Source organism: Heterocephalus glaber, unplaced genomic scaffold (genome assembly GCF_053883595.1).
Source record: "Heterocephalus glaber isolate CG9 unplaced genomic scaffold, H.glaber_assembly_v1.0 deba00001429, whole genome shotgun sequence".
NCBI lineage: Eukaryota > Metazoa > Chordata > Mammalia > Rodentia > Bathyergidae > Heterocephalus > Heterocephalus glaber.
In genome coordinates, this window is record NW_028258294.1 from 23,295,788 (window position 1) to 23,315,652 (window position 19,865).

At 37.7% G+C, this 19,865-nt stretch overlaps 1 protein-coding gene across 14 annotated transcripts in view; it reads right to left on the reverse strand.

Moving 5' to 3' along the window:
- The window catches only part of Alkbh8 (alkB homolog 8, tRNA methyltransferase), a 118,292-nt gene that overhangs the window by 82,932 nt on the left and 15,495 nt on the right, over positions 1 to 19,865 (reverse strand). Inside the window, exons 2-3 of one of the 14 annotated variants that reach the window (XM_087212149.1) lie at positions 11,070 to 11,154; positions 10,675 to 10,760 (exon numbers count right to left, since the gene is read on the reverse strand). The exons of 12 other annotated variants lie outside the window; for them this stretch is intronic. The gene's annotated coding sequence lies outside the window, so the exon portion shown is untranslated. The remainder of the gene's footprint in view (positions 1 to 10,674; positions 10,761 to 11,069; positions 11,155 to 19,865) is intronic. One more of the 14 variants, XM_013076618.3, reaches the window with a different exon arrangement.

Here is a 19,865-nt window from a genome sequence, read left to right on the forward strand (position 1 = left end):
CTGTAACCTGAGATGTCCTATATGATAAACCAGTGATGGCGAACCTATGCCACGCATGTTTTCCTTTTTTTCTTCCTTTTTTTGGTACCAAGGATGAAACTCAGGACCTTGCACTTTCAAGATAAGCGGCGGAACCACTGAGCTAAATCCCTGGCCCTGTTGTTTTTCTTTCAAGACAAAAGATGTTAACATATGGGTTGTTTATCTAAACTAAAACTTCAATGTTCAGGTTTAATTGCAGTGTTGGCACTTTGCAATAAATAAGTGGGCTTTGGGTTGCAGTTTGGGCATTCATCTCTAAAAGGTTCACCATCACTGTAGAGCAGCATGTGGCTTTTGAGATTTTCAAATGTGGCTAGTACCACAAATTTTGAAGTTTTAAAAGTTTACTTCGTTTTATTTTTTATTAATTTTTTAATTTTATTTTATTTCTGTTTCTTTGCTTTAATTAAATTCTTTTATTGGTACATTTTAGGTACACAGCACAATTACATTTCTCATTGGGAATTGTACCTTTACATAATGCATCTTGGTTTTTATTTTTTCCCCATTCCTAGCCCTCCCTTCACCCCCTGCAGCCTTCCCTATTTACAAAGACTTTATCCCGTTTTTTCCATTTCTCAGCATTTTTCCTTTCCCTTCTTTCCTTTCCCCTGCCTCTCCCACTACCCCTACCCCTTTGGACCTTTTCTTCCTATTTTGCATTATCGATTATTCATTCTAATCATTGGTACATTTTAGGTATACAATATAATGACATTCATCATTGGAAATTTGCACCTTTACATAATCTCTCTTGGTTCTTATTTTTCACCCTTGCCCAGCCCTCCCTTCAACCCCTCCATTCCTCCCTATTTACAAAGATTTTGTTCCTATTTTTCCATTTTCTCATATTAATCCCATTCCCTTCTATCCTTTCCCCTAGCCCTCCCACTTCCTTCCCCTTTGCACCTTTTCTTCCTATTTCACATTACCTATTATACATTTTAGTCCTTATTTATACTTTCAGTTTCTCACACCAGAGAAATTATTCGGTATTTATACATGTGTGTCCTATTTATTTCACTTAAGAGTATGGCCTCAATGTGCATCCACTTAGCTATAAATGTCTCTAATTTCTCATTTTTTATGGCTGAGTCGTACTCCATTTTATAAAAAAAACACGACATTTTCTTGATCCAGTCTCCAGTTGATGGGCATTTGGGCTGTTTCCAAGTTTTAGCTATTACAAACTGCGCTGCTATGAACATGGGCACACATATATCAATGTGGTATGATTCTTTGAATTCTTTGGGGAAGATCCCCAGCAGTGGAATAGCGGAGTCAAATGGGACTTCCAGTCCTAGTTCTTTGAGGTATCTCCATACTGATTTTCACAGTGGTTCGTTGCATCACTCTACGCTCCCACCAGCAGTGGAGCAGGGTTCCTCTTTCCCCACAGCCCTGCCAGCATTTGTTATTGGTTGATTTCATGATAGCAGCCATTCTTTCTGGAGTGAGGTGGAATCTCAGCGTTGTTTTCATTTGCATCTCTCGAATGACCAGTGATGTTGAACATTTTTTCATGTATTTATTTGCTATTTCTACTTCTTTGTGTGAGAAATGCCTGTTCATTTCAGATGCCCATTTTCAGATTGGGTCTTTAATTTTGAGAGGCCTGATCTTTTTAAGTTTTTTATAGATTTGAGATAGTAGACCTTTGTCTGAGGAAGAGCAGATGAAGATTTTTTCCCACATTGTGGGTTGTCTTTTTACACTGCTGGTGGTTTCTCTTGCTGTGCAGAAGCCTTTCAATAAGAAGAGATCCCACTTGTTGATTGTTTGTGCTGGTTCACGGGCAACTGAGGTTTTGTCCATAAAATCTTTTCCTACACCGATGTCTTCAAGGGTTCTACCGAACCTCTGTTCCAACTGGTTCAGAGTTTCTATTTTAATATTTAGATCTTTAATCCATTTTGATTTTAGTTTAGTGCATGGTGAGAGATATAGGTCTAGTTTTAATCTTTGGCAAGTTGAAGCCCAATTTTTCCAGCACCATTTCTTAAAGAGGCTATCTTTCCTCCAGTGAGGGTGTTTGGCTCCTTTGTCAAAGATGAGATGGCTGAGTGTGTCTGGCGTTGTTTCTGCATCTTCTAATCTGTTCCACTGGTCCTCAAGTCTGTTTCTTTGCCAGTACCGTGCTGTTTTTATCACAGTATCTTTGTAGTATAGTTGCAGGTTGGGGATTGGGATACTCCCTGCCATGTCTCTGTTACTTAGAATTGCTTTTGCAATTCTAGGTCTCTTCTTGTTACAAATGAATTTTTCGATTGTTTTCTCAAGGTTCATGAAGTATGCTGCTGGGATCTCAATGGAATTGCATTGAATCTATATAGCAGTTTTGGAAGTATGGCCATTTTCACTATGTTGATCCTTCCTACCCAGGAGCAGGGGATGTCTGTCCATTTTCTGATGTCATCTTTACTCTCTCTTTTCAGAATGCCATAGTTTTCAGAGAAGAGGTCTTTGATTTCTTTTGTTAGGTTGATTCCTAGGTATTTCAGTTTTTTGGATGCTATTGTGAAAGGAATTATATGCCCTATTTCTCTCTCAGTGAGTCTGTCATTCGTGTAGAGGAAAGCTATTGATTTTTGTGTGTTGCCCTTGTAACCAGCTACTTGACTGAATTTGGTTATTAAGTCTAGAAGACTTTTGGTGGAGTTCTTGGGGTCTTCTATATACAGTATCATGTCATCTGCAAATAATGACAATTTGACTTCTTCATTTCCTATCTTTATTCCTTTTATTTCTTTCTCTTGTCTAATTGCCATGGCTAATGTTTCCAGAACTATATTGAACAAGAGTGGTGATAGTGGACATCCTTGTCTTGTTCCTGATTTGAGTGTGAAGGATTTCAGTTTTTGACCATTTAGTATGATCTTGGCTGTTGGTTTTTCATAGATGGCTTCTATCAGTTTGAGGTAGAGACCATCTATTCCAATTTCTTGTAGGGTTTTTATCATAAATGCATGTTGGATTTTGTCAAATGTTTTTTCTGCGTCTATGGAGATAATCATATGGCTTTTGTCCTTGGCTCTATTGATATAATGTATTACATTGATTGATTTGTGTATATTGAACCATCCCTGCATCCCTGGGATAAATGCCACTTGATCAGGGTGTATGATCTTCTTGATGATCTTCTGCATTGTTTGCCATTATCTTATTAATGATTTTAGCATCTATGTTCATGAGTGAGGTTGGCCTATAGTTCTCCTTTTCGGTTGGGTCTTTCTCTGCTTTGGGGATCAAGGTGATGGTTGCTTCCAGGAATGAATTTGGGAGTATTGCTTCCTTTTCAATTTCATTGAAGAGTTTAAACAGTAGTGGCAGCAGTTCCTCTCTAAATGTCTTGTAGAATTCAGCAGTGAAGCCATCAGGGCCCAGGCTTTTCTTAGTTGGTAAGTTTTTAATTACATTTTCAATTTCATTGGTTGATATTGGGTTGTTCAGAGCTTTTAGGTCTTCTTCATTCAACTTTGGTAATTCATATATATCTAGGAATCCATCCATTTCTTCTGTGTTTTCCATCTTATTGGCGTATAGGTTCTGGAAGTAGGTATTGATGATCCTCTGGATTTCTGCTGGGTCTGTTGTAATTTCACCCTTTTCATTCCTCATTGCATGGATTTGGGCCTTTTCTTTCCTTTTTCTGACAAAGTTGGCTAAAGGTTTGTCAATTTTGTTGATTCTTTTGAAGAACCAACTCTTGGCTTCATTGATTTTTTTTTTTGTATCGTTCTCCTAGTCTCCATTGCATTGATTTCTCCTCTGATCTTTATAATTCCCTTCCTTGTATGAGCTCTGGGGTTGTCCTGTTCTTTTTCTAGAAGCTTGAGGTTCAGCATCAGGTTGTTTAATTGGGCTCGTTCTGTTTTCCTAATATGCATATTCACTGCTATGAATTTCCCTCGTAAGACTGCTTTCATTGTGTCCCATAGATTCCAATATGTTGTATTGTCATTGTCATTTAATTGAAGGAACTGTCTGATTTTTTCTTTAATTTCCTCTGTGACCCATTGGTGGTTATTCAGAAGTGTGTTGTTCAATTTCCACATGTTTATGAAATTTTTTGAATTTCTTTTGCTATGGATCTCCAATTTCATCACACTATGGTCTGATAATATACAGGGGATAACTTCAATTCTTTGCACTTACTTAAACATGTTCTATGTGTGAGTATGTGGTCTATTTTGGAGAATGACCCATGTGCAGCTGAGAAGAATGTGTATTCTGAATTTGTGGAGTGGAAGACTCTGTAAACATCTGTTAAGTTCATTTGTTCAAGAGTTCAATTGAGTTCTAGTATTTCATTACTTATTTTTTGTCTAGTCGATCTATCTATTTGTGACAGTGGGGTGTTGAGGTCCCCCACTACAATTGTATTAGTGCATATATGACTTTTCATATCTGTTAGTATTTGTTTTATACAGTTGGGCGCACTAGTGTTTGCTGCATAGATATTTATGATTGTCATCTCTTCCTCTTGGATTCTTCCCTTTACAAGGATGTAGTGTCCTTCTTCATCTCTCTTAATCAGTGTTGGTTTGAAATCTACTTGATCTGCAAAGAGGATAGCTACTCTTGCTTTTTTTCGGGTTCCCATCGCATGGAGTATTGTTTTCCACCCTTTAACTTTCAGTCTATGAGTTTCCTTTTGAATTAAGTGTATTTCTTGTATGCAGCATATTGTTGGATTTTGCTTCTTGACCTATTCTCCCAGTCTATTTCTTTTGATTGGTGAATTGAGACCATTAACATTGATGGTTATAACTGAAACGTATTGACTTGTCATTGCCATGACTTTTTCTTTTTATTGGGTTCTCCCCCTTTACATTTAATTCTTGTCGTGCCTGATGGGTTCATTCTGCTTTGCTTCCTGAGGTTTTGATTCTCAATGTCTGTTCCTAGGATATTGTGTAACATTCTTTGGAGTGCTGGTTTGGTATTCACGAAGTTCCTAAGGTGTTTTTTTTCATGAAAGTATCTTATTTCTCCATCCATTTTGAAAGATAGTTTTGCAGGGTACATCAATCTGGGTTGGAGGCTGTTTTCTTTTAGGGCTTGGAATATGTCACTCCAAGCTCTTCTTGCCTTGAGGGTTTGCATTGAGAAGTCTGCTGTGATTCTGATGGGCTTTCCTTTGTATGTGATTTGTTTCTTTTCTCTAACTGCTTGTAGAACTTTGTCCTTCTGTTGAGTTTCTGGAATCTCAACAATTATATGCCTATGTGTAGATTTTTTCCCCATTACGTTTATTGGTACATTTTAGGTATAAAATACAGTTACATTCATCATTGGGATCTTGTATCATTACATAAATATCTTGTTTCTTATTTTTTTCCTCTTCCCTTCCCCTCCCTTCACCCCCTCCACCCTTCCCTATTTGCAAAGACCTTGTTTCCATTTTTTTCCTCTTTTCATATTTTTCCTTTCCCTTTTTCCCCTTCCCCTACCCCTCCCAATTCCCCTGCTCTTTTAGACCTTTTCTTCCTGTTACACAATATCAGTTATACATTTTTTAAATTACAATATTAAGATCTAGGAGACATTACCACAGATTGTACAGAATTTAAAAGGATATAGAAAGCATATTACAAAAATCTTTTTTGAAATAAATTTGACAACTTCTAAGAAGCACCTTGGAAGACAAATTAATGAAACTAATTCTGGAGGAAATATAACATTTGAATAGCACCTATTAAAGAAAGTATATTCCTAGCTTGAAAACCTACCTATATGACAACAGCAGGCTCATAAACATTTTAACTGATAAATTATATCAAACAATTAAAGCAGAAAAAAGAAGGAACACTTCTCCCCTCGTTTTAGGAACTCAACATTGTGCTAATCCTAAACTGGATAAAGATAATAGAAGAAAAAAGTATGAACATAGATAGAAATTTGTTGAACAAAACAAACTATTGGAAGTCAGATCTGGCAGGATGTAGAAAGTGGTTTTATTATAGGGATAGCAGTGTTGGTTCAGCATTGGAAGATCCACCCCCAAAAGTCATCATTTAAACAGAGGAAAGGAAAAAGCCATATGATCCTGTCACTAGTTAGAGAAAAAGTATTGGACCAAATTCTACAGCTGTTCATGGTAAAAACTATCAGGAGCCTAGAAGTAGAACAGAACCTTCTCAACAGATCAAAGACATGTACTCCATACTTCCAGCGAGAATGCCTTATATAAATGGAGAAGCTACGATGCTTTCTCCATAAGGTGGGGAACAAGGGCAGATATGCTTACTCTTTATTTGTCCATTAAACTTTGAAACCTAGGCCCCACCAAAATAGTCTGGCAATAAAATGACACAATTAGGATAGGATTGGCATGGCAGAAGCAAAATATTTATATGTAGATGAAATGCTCATCTACAAAGAAAATACTAAGAAATCTCTAGGAGCCCCTAGAACTTGTACTTGAATTTAGCAGGATTAGAAAACACAAGGTATATATAAAAATTCAGGTCTGTGTATACTTGCTATGAATGAAGAATTGGATATTGAAATTTAAAAGTTATGTAGGAGTACAAAGGACCTAGAAAAGTTAAAAACAAAAACAGTGTTGGAAGACGTTTAGTACCTAATTTTAAGACTTCTTCTAAAGCTACAGTAATCAAGGCAGTGTTGGTGTAAGGAAAGACATATAGATCATTGGAATAAAACAGAGAATCTAGAAATAGAACCACACATATATGGTCTTGAAGTTTTGAAGGATTATTTAACATTAGCATTTTATAGAATATAAACTCAATTCAAGAGCCAAGGAAGAGATAGTGTGTTCAGCAAACGGCACTAGAACACCTGGTATCCGTATATAAAAAATTAACCTCAACCCTTTTTTTCCATACATGAATATAACTTGAAGGGATCTATGAACCTAAATAAGAAAGCCTAAAAGTATAAAACTTTAAGAAGAAATTATAAGGGAAAATATTTATGAATTCAGGGTAGGCAAGAACTACCTAGGATACAAAAAACATGATGTATAAAAGAAAAAATATGATAAATGAGATTCCATCAAAATTTAGAACTTTAAGTGACATCATTAAAATGAAAACTAGTCCTTAAACAGACCATATTTCCAATGCATATAACCTGTGACCAGAATATATAAAGAACTCTTACAGCTCATTAATAGACAACCCAATTAAAATGTAGACATAAGAAGATGATAAATAGCCAGTATAGCACAAGGAATGGTGTGCAACTCTAGAATCAGAAAAATACTAATCAGTACAATAACAAGATTGAATTATACACTCATTAGGGAGATGAAGTTCAAAGTTTTAAAAGCCTTGTCATGACTTTTTCTTTTTGTTGGATTCTCCCCCTTTGCATTTAATTTGTCGTGCCCAATGGCTCCATTCTGCTGGGTTTCCTGGGGTTGTGATCCTCATTGTCTTTTCCTAGGGTATTGTCTAAAATTTTCTGGAGTGCTGGTTTGGTATTCATGAAGTTCCTGAGGTGCACTTTGTCATGAAAGTATCTTATTTCTCCATCAAGTTGGAAAGATAGTTTTGCAGGGTACACCAGTCTGGGTTGGAGGCTGTTTTCCTTTAGGGCTTGAAATACATCACTCCAAGCTCTTCTTGTCTTGAGGGTTTGCATTCAGAAGTCTGCTGTGATTCTGATGGGCTTTCCTTTGTATGTGATTTGTTTCTTTTCTCTCACTGCTTGTAGAATTTTGTTCTTCTGTTGGATTTCTGGAATCTTAACTCTTATATGCCTATGTGTAGATATTTTTTTATTAAGGCTACCTGGAGTCCTATATGCCTCACTTATCTGTATGTCAAGTTCTTTTCCCCTCCTTGGGAAGTTTTCTGCCATCACTTCTGTGAACAGTTTTTTTATGTCATCTGTACTCTCTCCTCTTTCTTTATTGACTCCAATCAGTCTTATGTTATTCTTCTCTGCATTGTCTAGCAGCTGCTGGATTGATTTCTCAGGATCCCTTACAATTTTAAAGCAATTTTTCTTTTCCTCCTCACTAACTGCAATCTTATCTTCTATATGTGAAATTCTATCCTCACATTGGTTCATTCTGCTGTGCAGACTTTCCATGGAGTTTTTAATCTCTTGGAAATCTGTTTTTATCTGTTTTATGGATTCCATTTGTTTCCTATGTTGGGATTCCATCACGTTCCTCAGATCCTCTATTTTTTTATCTGTGTCCTCTCTAGATTTATTATTCATGTCTTGCACCATGAGCAAAATCTTTGCTGTTATCTGAGTAATTATTTCTGATTTCATTTTTCCCAGATCCTCTTTTGTTGCCAGTTCAGAGAGTCCAGGTGGTTGAGTATCAGATTGTTCCATCTCATTTCCCTTTGGGGTTGCTATAGGTGATCCAGAAGTCTGTTTTTGAGATTTGTTTACGTGTCTTCTCATTTCCATGGGAGGGGGTGCTTCTGGTGCCTGCATGGCTCACCTTCTCTGTCCTAGGAGCTTGGGATGGCGGTGGGGGAGCTTCCTTCTGGGTGCTGGGACCGGCTGAGCTTCTCTGCCCTAGGAGCCTGGGATGGAGGTGGGAGCTTCCTTTCAGGTTCTGGGACTGGCTGAGCTTCTCTGCCCTAGGAGCCTGGGATGGAGGTGGGAGCTTCCTTCCAGGTTCTGGGACTGGCTGAGCTTCTCTGCCCTAGGAGCCTGGGATCTGTGTAGATTTTTTTTGATCAAGGCTATTTGGAGTCCTTTATGCCTCACTTATCTGTATGTCAAGCTCTTTTCCCCTGCTTGGGAAGTTTTCTGCCATTATTTCTGTGAAGAGTTTTTTTATGTCATCTGCACTCTCTCCTATTTCTTCATTGACTCCAATCAGTCTTATGTTATTCTTCTTTACATCATCTAGCAGCTGGTGGATTGATTTCTCATGTTCCCTTATAATTTTGAAGCAATTTTTATTTTCCTGGTCATTAATTGCAATCTTATCTTCTATATCTGAAATTCTGTCCTCACATTGCCTCATTCTGATGTGTAGACTTTCAATGGAGTTTTTCGTCTCTGGGAAATCTATTTTCATCTGTTTTATGGATTCCATTTGTTTCCTATGTTGGGATTCCATCATGTTCCTGAGCTCCTCTCTAGATTTATTAATCATGTGTTGCACTAGGAGCACAATTTCTCCTGTTTTCTGAGAAATTATTTCTGATTTCATTTTTTCCAGATCCCCTTTTGTTGCCAGTTCAGTGTGTCCAGGTGGTTGAGTATCAGAGTGTTCCATCTCATTTCCCTTTGGGGTTGCTGTAGGTGATCTGGAAGTCTGGTTTTGAGACTTATTTATGTGTTTTCCCATTTCAACTGGGGCGAGGGGCTGTTGGCGCCTGCACGGATTACCTCCTCTGAGCTGGGAGAAGTGGGACAGGGGCCGGGAGCAGTGGTAAGGATGGTGGCCCAAAAGCCCTTTCCTGTGGGCTGGGAGCAGCGGGAGGGATGGTGGCCGGGAAGCCCCTTCCTCTGGACCAGGAGTAGTGGGACGGTGGCTCAGAAGCTCCTACCTCTGGGCCAGGAGCGGTGGGACTCAGTACAGTGGTCTCGAGGTCCGGTGTCCTCTGCGTCTTTGTAGTGTGGAACCAGGTGGCTGTACAGAGGAGTGGGCGGGGAGTGTCCAGTGGATTGTTGCCGGGGCTCGGGCTGATTCGGTGTGTTCCACGTGACTGGCAACCTCTGTAGGACGTGCGCAGACCTGCCTGTCCGCAGCAGGTTGATTTGACATGTTCTGCGTGACTCGCAACCTCTGTAGGGCGGACTTAGTTTTAATTAACTTAAATTCAATAGTCACATATAGCTGATGGCTAACAAATTGGGTCATACTGTAAAATATTCCTTTATCTCCTATTGGGCAAATTCAATTATTTCATCTCAGTATGTGTCCTTGAAGGTAGTAAAGTTTTTAAAAGTTGAATTTTTAAGCTTCTGTGAAACTCTTTTCATTCTCTTTATACATTTTCATCTCTTGCTTCAGAGTTTTCTATTGCCTTTTCTCCCCCTATCCCTAATTAAACATGGGCAATCCCTAGGTTTTTTGTTTAACCTTCTTCTCTTATCCCTAGGAAAAGGTGGATACATATAAAAATTTTAAAGTCTGAGTATATAGCTCAGTGGAGTATATAGCTCAGTGGAAGAACGTTTTGTTTTTTTTTGGAAACAGGGTCTTGCTATGCAGTTCATGCTGGCTTTGAACTTACTATGTAGTCCAGGCTGCCCTCAAACTCCTGGCAATGCCCCTGCCTCGGCCTCTCAAGTGCTGGAAGTACAGGCATGCACCACCAGGCCCAGCCTAAGAACACTTTTCTGTCATGTGCAGGGGCCTACTTTTGGTCTCTAGCACCACCAAAGCAGAAAAGAAAACAATGTATTCAATCCTTTGTATGGAGGCCTTTATCTTTTCATGAAGTATTGCATAAACCATTTCTCCCAGAGAGAATTGAGCAATTTTCAGCTACATGGAAGAAACTCTGTTTTGTTCATTACATAACTCCAGTGTCTTTCATAGTCTTGTAATAATAGGAATTTAATAAACTGAACTAAAATGCAAAGGAATTGAATTTAGAGATAGGATTCATTTTCGCCTGTACCCAAAGCTTTTACATGGTGAACTATAATAATTTTCCAAAAGTATTCAGTACTGACCTAATGACTCTTTCCTTTTTCCTTGCTTATCTCAACTTTATGAGAAGACATTTCTGTGTGACTCTGCAGGGGTTGGCAAGATTTTTCTGTAAAGGACAAGATAAATGTTTTTAGCTCTATTGCCACATATTCTTGTTTTAATAACAAACTCTTTAAAAATGTAAAAACTTTTCTTAGCTGTTTTTACTTAGGTTGGTAGGACTTTCCTAATGGGTATAGTCTGCCAAGTAAGTATTGGACCCTTTTCTTCAATTTCTGTAATTAGGGTTAAACTATGATTGAACCCACCACTGAGGAAATTTATTGTTCATGATAACATAGTATAAATAAATTTAATCAGATTAGCCAACATTACATTTTTAAACATTGAAAAGTAGAGTTTCAGATGAATATACCATTTAGAATTGCTTTCAAGGGCTGGAGATTTAGCTCAGTGGTTTTGCCATCTGCTGCCCAAGCGCAAGGACCCGAGTTAGATCCCTGGTACCAAAAAAAAAAAAAAAAGAATTGCTTTTAGTTACCAGTAACAGAAAACTGGGATAATTAAACAATAACTTTGCCTGAAATGGCAAGCCACCCAGACGGACAAAAACAATCACTGGCATTTGTTCTGCTGCTCAATAACATCATAAAGAACCCAGTTGCTTTCTAGTTTCCTGCTTCACCATTGTTGGTATATTGACTTTTATCCTCATTCCTAATGTTTCCTGGTCATAATGTAGCTGCTGTAGTTCTCCCCACACCACCATCTCTTGCTGGAAAAAAAGAATAATGTCTCCATATTTTTATCCAGAAGACGAATCTCTCAATGGGCTTTTTTTTTTAACTGCCCATCAGATGCATGCCATGGTAGACAGAACGATGGGCCCAATGGATATGTAGACTCTAATCTCTGCAACCCATGAATATGCAGATGTAATCACATTTGCAGATATTAGAATATCCTAGATTATCCAATGATCCAATCTAACCATACAATTCATTATAAGTAGAGCACTTATTCTAGCTGGAATTGGCAAGATGAAGCAAAAATAGTCAGAATGATTCCAAGTGTGAGGAGTTTAATGCTCTGTTGAAGTGTAAGGGTTCACAAGCAAGGACTGTGAAGGTACTTTAGTCACCCAGTTTATAGCCAACAAGAAAAGGGTTTATACCTTCATCCTATAACCATAAGGAATTAGATTCTGCCAACAACCTGAATAAGTTTGCAAGCAGATCCTACCCAGAGCATCTTGGTAAGAGCCTAACTAGCTGTCATCTTGATTTTGTCTTTGTGGAACCAGAGCTGAGAAACCAATAAAACCACACCTAACCTCTAATAAATTTGTGTTAATTTGTTACAGCAGCAATGGAAAATTAATACACATGCTCACCCCAGACCAATCATTAGGTACAGTGAGTAGAATTACAACTGCTTTAAGGCTAACCATGATTTATTCTGTGGGGCTAGGAGGAGGCTTATCCTCCCTGAGATCAAAAGACTTTGACTCTAAAAAAACCTATGTTCTATGTGGAGGGGGAAAATGTAAGGGGGAGGAGTTTTCGGTTTATTTGTTTGTTTGTTTGTTTCTGAGAAAGAGAAGTTAACCTGAGAGATGGGAAGAATAGATAGAAATCAATGACAGAAAAAGAGTCACAAGTAAGTTCAATATTAGCATTTCTCAAGTGATTGTTAATGAAGGTAATTTCTGGTTACTAGAGGGAGGAGTCTCTTCTGCTCACTTCCGACTCATAGGATGGAAGTTCTACTTTAGGTATGGCCCTGCTGATAATATTGGGACTTTTTTTAGTAGTTCTATTAGCAAGGGAAAAAAGGGAGACATTTATTGGGTAGACAATTAACAATGTGCTTCTTAAGGGAGATGAACAGTTATTTCTGGCCAGATTATCATGATACAGCCAGAAAACCTAAGAGAAAGGGATGTTAGAAGGATGAGCGCTCTCATCAATTAGCACAGTACCCAAAGGTAGAATTCTAACAGCTGTTGCAGTCTACTCCCAGACTCTTTAATCAGAAAAAAATTGAAAATGGCCCTTGAAAATTGTTACATTCTTACTGTGGTTCCAAACTGTGATACCATTTTACTGCAGTTTCAAATTCAATTCCTGTTTTTTTAAAAAAGTATCAAGTGCTGACCTACTTCTATATTTATAAGGTTTCTAACTTCCCTTTTCCTTTTCCTGCCTCCCTTCAACCCCCATTTGCTTCTGGCTACCTCCTGGTTCTTCTACTTGTCTCCAGTGACAAATGCCCTATTGCTTTGTCCCCCTATTTACATTAGAAAAAATAAAAAGACTTTTTCCTCAGCCTTTTCTCTCTACTTATTCTTCTGCCACTTATTTTATCCCTTCTGGGTAAATGACAAATCTGTACCAAGTTTTCTTTCCATACACTTCTTCCCAGGATTGCTGGCTCCTTGAAACTCCAGCAAGAATGCATTATGTAAAACCATTTGATGTTCATGGTGACATTTCAGGGCTGAATGCATTATTCATGCTTTGGTAATAAAAATGCAATGAAAAGTTTGCAGTTTTGTAAGTCATATGGTGAAAGTATTCCCTATGCAGTAATTAAAGGCAAAACGTAAGCTCCATGCCACCAGCCAAAAAGAAAGACAGAAACAAAAGGAGCCAGATTTTAATTTGTAATACAAAACAAAATAAAACATGAGGCTTGTTTTGGTCATTTGTAAAATATAATATTTTAGCTGTGAACCTCCCAAGATTGTTTATTTATTCTTGAGGCAGAAGACCTGTTTACAGAATAATTTTTTCTGCAACATATTTTTAAGTAGAAAAGATTAAAGAAATAATAGGGAATTTGGAATGCACAAAAATCTTTGAAGTGGCTACAGGAATGGGATTTGTGGATTTTAAAAGGCTATAATAAAACAATCATTTAAAATGTTTTCCTTAACTCTACAAGAAAAATTTTTTTCAATTTATAAAAACTTGACTTTAAAAAGTCTTGCAACTTTGATGGCTTCATACTATTATTAATCTCTCAGAAACCAGAGATACTTTCCCAAAGAGGACAAGCTGCAGCATTAATTACACTGGATATAAATTTGTGTTTTACATAGCCTTTGTGATCATTTCTAACTTGGGAAGTAGAGTCCTTGTCAGATCTGATTAGATGGTTTTAGTTTTTACTTACATTGTCACTAAGATCTCATACCAGGAATATTAGTTTTGCCATTTTCTATCAGTTACTTGGGCTTACATTGCTGTCATTATTCGTCTTCACTATAGGTAATATAGAGTTTTGCAACCTATTTGTCCATTTTGCAAAAGTAGTTTTTGGATTAGATAATCTAAAAATCTACTTAACAGATGCAAAATCACGTTTCCCTTAAAGCAAAGGAGGGAGGTGGCATAGGTGGCTCCCCTGCCTGTGAGCTGCCACTCACCTCTTCAAGATTCCCTGTCATACACACTTTAGAGGCCACTGCACAGGGCAGGTGGTCCTTATGAGACTACCTGCATCAATGAATTACCTGAGTGCTTGTTAAAAATGTAATCTTTGACTAAACTAGATGTAATGAGTCAGTAAAAAATAAATACAAATTTTAATTAATTCTCTGAACACCAAAGGGTTATAATATGTGCTCCAGAATCTCTGGGGCTCAGGTCCAGTAAATTGCTCATTTATCAAGAAATCCTGCTGCTTTTGCAAGTGAAGAAAAGCACTGTACATTGCTGCAATGAAGAAAAGCACAGTATTATTTGTCAACACAGAACTTTAAAATCTTCCCCAGAATGACAAGCTGTAAGATTTCTAGCATATTTGCTATTTTTCATTTTAGGTGAAAGATTGAATTTTATAAAGTGCAAAGGACAAAGAAACCAAATGATCCAAAACTCAGAAAATTATATTACTGAAGAATTCATAAAATTGTCTTAACATAATTCTAATTATTAACATCACTCTATCCCATTTTGCAGATGTCACAACTAAGACTTAAGCATATGAGCTGAGTAGGAGATATTTTTAAAAGTGATTTACATTCATGTTTGTGGTTTCACATAAATAAAAGAGCTCAGTTTTATAAGTTAAAACATATACCTCTTTACTACAATCACCTTTTATTGAAGTATTAAGCACTAAGTACTAAAAATACACTAATACTAAATTCTTTTTCTAAAAAAACCTCTATAAGTTTAATTCTCTTAATTTCACAAATAAGATCTAAGATTCAAGGAGGGTAAACACACCAGGCATGGTGGTGCACATCTGTAATCCCAGCACTCTGGGACACCTGAGACAGGAAGATTGCAAATTTGAGACCAGACTGGTCATCTTAGTGACTTAGTGAGACCCTATCTCAAATAAAAAAGGGCAGGAGATGTAGCTCAAGGCACAGGCCTTTGAGTGAAATCCCCAGTATCACAAAGCAAAAAGGGCTAGCCAGGCATGGTGGCACATTCCTGTAATCCCAGCTCTCAGGAGGCTGAGGCAGGAAGATTATAATGAGTTCAACACCAGCCTGGGCTACATAGTGAGTTCAAGCCTGGCCTGAACTACATAGTGAGATCTTGTCTAAAAAAACAAATTCAAAGCCCAAAAAACAAACAAACAAAAAAAGGGCTAAGCAACTTTTCCAAGATTACAGAGCCATGACAGAGAAGATATGCCCTTTTTTGATATTTTGAGGTTTATCTAAGTATAATGAGACAAATATAGACATGACAAAGATGGAAAATGTCTACTTTAAGTGGATACATCTTAGTATTATCCAAGCACATACAAGAGTAATTTACACAGCATAACTTACAAAACCTTCAATAAAGATAGGGCATACAGAATCTTAATTGAAAGTTTATGTGCTACAGTATATTATTTCTAAAAAGCAAACAACATTACTTGTCTTATTTTATTCTCTTGTCCCAGTATACAAAGTCAGAAATAAGACTGCATGTCCCTATTTTGTCACCTATTTAAAATAGGTCTTAGGGAACCATGTGATCAGTAAGAAGTTAAGTAGATCCAGAATTTACTTTCTAACATCTCTAGAAATCTGTTAACATTATTATGGTACTCTTCTTCATGAGGCTTAACAAATTACTATGGCCTAAATGGTGCTGTATCCAAAATTCATAAGTTGAAACCTAATCCTTATTATTATTAAGAAATGATGGCTTTGGGGAAGTCATTAGGTCAGGAGGCTGTGCCTTCCTGAATGGGAATAGCACCCTTATAAGAGAGGATGGAGAGTGCATGTTTGCCCCTTCTGCCCTCCCATTATATGAAGACATAATTCTACAGTGCCATCTACAAAGAACACACCCTCACCAGAGACTGGATCTACTAATTCCTTGATCTTGGACTTCCCAGCTTCTGGAACTGTCAAAAATAAGTTTTTGTTGCCTAGACTAGATAATGGATAAGGTATTATTAACAATGGGAATGAACTAAAACACGTATGAAGTAGGGAATAGATAGCTTTTAAGAATTATTTGAAACAAAGTTTAGTGAAGGTGAATTATCGAATCCTTAGAAAGATCTTACGTTAACACATGTTGTTCATGTCTATCATTATTATTTGAGATTCATGAGTCTCTGGCTTCTGTCTTTTGTCACTTTCCATACTGCAAAGTCTTCCATAGTTTTAAACGTTCTTTCAGTCCCTGAATATAAATATGATGGAAACAGTAGCTTTGCATTAATTGGTTCTAATCTAACTCAAGGACATTGGGGTGAAGTGTGGTGGCTAGACAAACCCTGGTTGAGAATTCAAAAGGCATTAAGAGAGATTCTCAAACCCAAAGAAAAACAGTTAAGTTCCTAGCCATGTTTCTTTCAAAAGTAGCTGACACCTTTGACCAGGAGGTGGCAGCAGTGGATGCAAGAACACCTAGGGAAAAGGAATCTTGGGGCAAACATCGAGACTGGGAAATCAGAATCCTGTCACAAGAGATCTGGAATCACCAAGGGTTTCTGGCAGTTAAGGGGGCCTTTGGAAGCTGCCACATCCCTAGTAACCCCAGTCTTCTGCTCAGAGTCCAGAAGGGGTGTCTAAGTACCAAAAATCAAGGGTGAGGAATTTTAAGCAGATGTCATGACCCACAGTAACAAAGGGCCTCTCAAATTTTAGCCTAGTTTATACCAGGAAAGTCACCTATATAAGCTACTGTTATGGTTTGGATCAAAAAAGTCTCCGAAAGGGCTCAGGTGTTCAGATGTGGGACTTTATCATGCGTTTGGGGGAAATTCAGTTTCTTGGGCTATATTTGGTATCTCTGAGAACAATTAAAAACCTAATAGTATAGATCACAGATGTTCCCTTCCTTGTCTATTAGTAAGTAGTGATGAGGAAATAAAATAAGTAGTGATGAAGAAAGAAAGGAGGGGTTAGTCAGATAAAAGTCAGCCAATAAATGAGTTTCTCAATATCTTAAATAAGTGGTTGGGGTAGGGAATCAGACTTAATACTACAGGAAGGAGAGCTCCTACAGTCAAATCTTCACTTCTAGTACAATACCTTCCTTTCCTGATTGTGCTGTTTTATGAGGCATGGTTTAGTCTCAAGGTTAACTAGATCTGTCCTTAGTTCTTGTTAAACATGTCTGTAGGTACCTAGGGACATTCAAAGTGGAGAAATGTAGCCAGACTGTACAAATGAAGGAAGAACCGGGAATCTTTATTTGGTATTCTAAACAAGAACACTTAGATTTGAGACATTTACTACTATTTCCTAAGGAAAAATATGCTTCCTGAGGGAAAAAGTATTATTCTTGTTAGCCATATTTCTCAGGCTTTGCAAGCAGGGTTGAGACCAACATAGCTTTATTGAATTTTTCACTTGTACCAGAGCCCAGGATTGAATGAAAACCAGTCACCCATAGTTTCTAAATTACAGAAAATAGTGTCCAGCATGAGATACATAACAGAACCTTAGGTTAGCCGTGTTAGATCCAAACAGTCCTCTTTTATATCAGGATCCAAGTTCATACTCTCCTGTCTAGATCATATTTGGGATACACACTTGGTAGATATGGTCCTGAGGTAGAGGATGGCAGACAGCATCAGACTACCCTCTAGCTACAGTACAAATAGGACAAGATGGCTCCAAAGGAAGTCTGATATGTAGAAATCCCTGAAGGATTTTGGTCTTAGACTCTGATCACCATGATCTAGGCCCTCAAGTCATGAAACAGAGCAATACATTGCTCCACACTGAAAGGCCTGTGAACTGAAATTCCCTAAAGAAGCTGCATCTATATTAAAGGTCCTGCAGACTGCTTGACCTTGGCTGATGAAACTATCATGATTGTAGAGAAATGGAATGAGAGCCAAAATTATCTTGAGCAATTAAGTCCTTTAATAGTCATTTGCTTTTACTTTTGTATCTGCCCTAATATTTTTGTGACTATTATTCAAACTTCTCAGAATGTATCACTAAGCTTAGCAGACCCCTAGTCTCCACCAACCATAAAGCTAAGAATGCTTTAGGATAATATCTGAAATCTATAGAAATGATTTCTCCACTTAACTGTAGCCCACCTATCTGATGCTCACACCATGTAATTGGTAGATGTTTTAATTTATAATTTTTGTTCTGTGATGTAAAAGTTTGTGTAACCTCCTCCATAGAGGAACATGTCATTCAGGGTAACTCAAATCCATGTTCCCAGGCCATGATCAATCACATTTGTCTCAGAATAAATTATTTCATTCTTTCTTTTAAAGGAGAGCTGTTATCTTATGTTGACAGGCCAGAGACAGTAGTAGTGACAGCCTTCCAAGGTGTACCCAGTTAGAGTTGGACTATTCCAAGCCAAATAAGTAATATAAAATGTAGCATATGTCTCAGAAACAAGGGCCTACAGGTGAGGTTCATATATGGATCTGGAGATTTAGGCTCTAATCAATAGTATGTCACTAAAAGTTTAGCCAAGGCTGACAAAGATTCAGCCTTAGTAGAAGATGGCATGATAAATGCAACTCTTACAGTTTCCATACCTAACACTGGCCAGGAATCAGAGTTCCAAGTCATGTGCAAAATCTAGAAGTGGACAAGACAGAAACCCAGACTCCAAGGATCTACCAGGCCTTTGCTAGAAAGTTGATCCATCTCCACTCTTGTGAGCACTGTACATTGAACATATAGCTGGAAGAATCTCTGACTGCCATGACTGCAGAGGCCTACTGCAAATAGTTGGGAATTGAGTTCCTTTCTGTTGTGATGTTCTTCACTCCTCACTGGAGAAAGATCTATAGCCTAGAATTAAAAAGCTGGTTTACCAGAAGAGACATAGAATATATAGAATAGCAAAAGCATAGAATAGCAAAAGCAATTCTAAGCAACAGAGATATGGCAGGGGGTATCACAATCCCCAACTTGAAACTATACTACAAAGCTACTGTGATAAAAACAGCATGGTACTGGCAAAGACATAGACCCTAGGACCAGTGGAACAGATTAGAAGATGCAAAACCAACTCCAGACACACTCAGCCACCTCATCTTTGACAAAGGAGCCAACCACCCTCACTGGAGGAAAGATAACCTATTTAATAAATGGTGTTGGAAAAACTGGATTTCAACCTGCCAAAGATTAAAACTAGACCCATATCTATCACCATGCACTAAACTAAGATCAAAGCAGATTAAAGATCTAAATATTAAAACAGAAACACTAAACTTGCTAGAAGATAAGTTAGGTAGAACTCTTGAAGATATTGGCATAGGAAAAGACTTTTTATTTTGTTTTGTTTTGTTTTGGTACCGGGGACCAAACTCGGGTCCTTGCTCTTGCACAGCAGGCGGCGAAACCATTGAGCTAAATCCCCAGCTCTTGGAAAAGACTTTATGAACAAAACCTCAGTAGCACAGGAACTAGCACAAAGAATCAACAACTAGGATCTCATCTTATTAAAAAACTTCTGCACTGCAAGAGAAACCACCAACAGAGCTAAGAGACAACCTACAATGTGGGAAAAAAATTTCTAGCAGCTGTATCTCAGACAAAGGTCTACTATCTAGAATATATAAAGAACTGAAAAAAATCAGATCCCCCCAATTCAAAGACCCAATTCAAAAATGGGCATCTCAAATGAACAGATGTTTCTCAGACAAAGAAGTAAAAGCACCAAAGAAACATATGAAAAAATGTTCAACATCACTGGTCGGTCATTCAAGAGATGCAGATGAAAACAACACTGAGATTCCATCTCACCCCAGAAAGAAT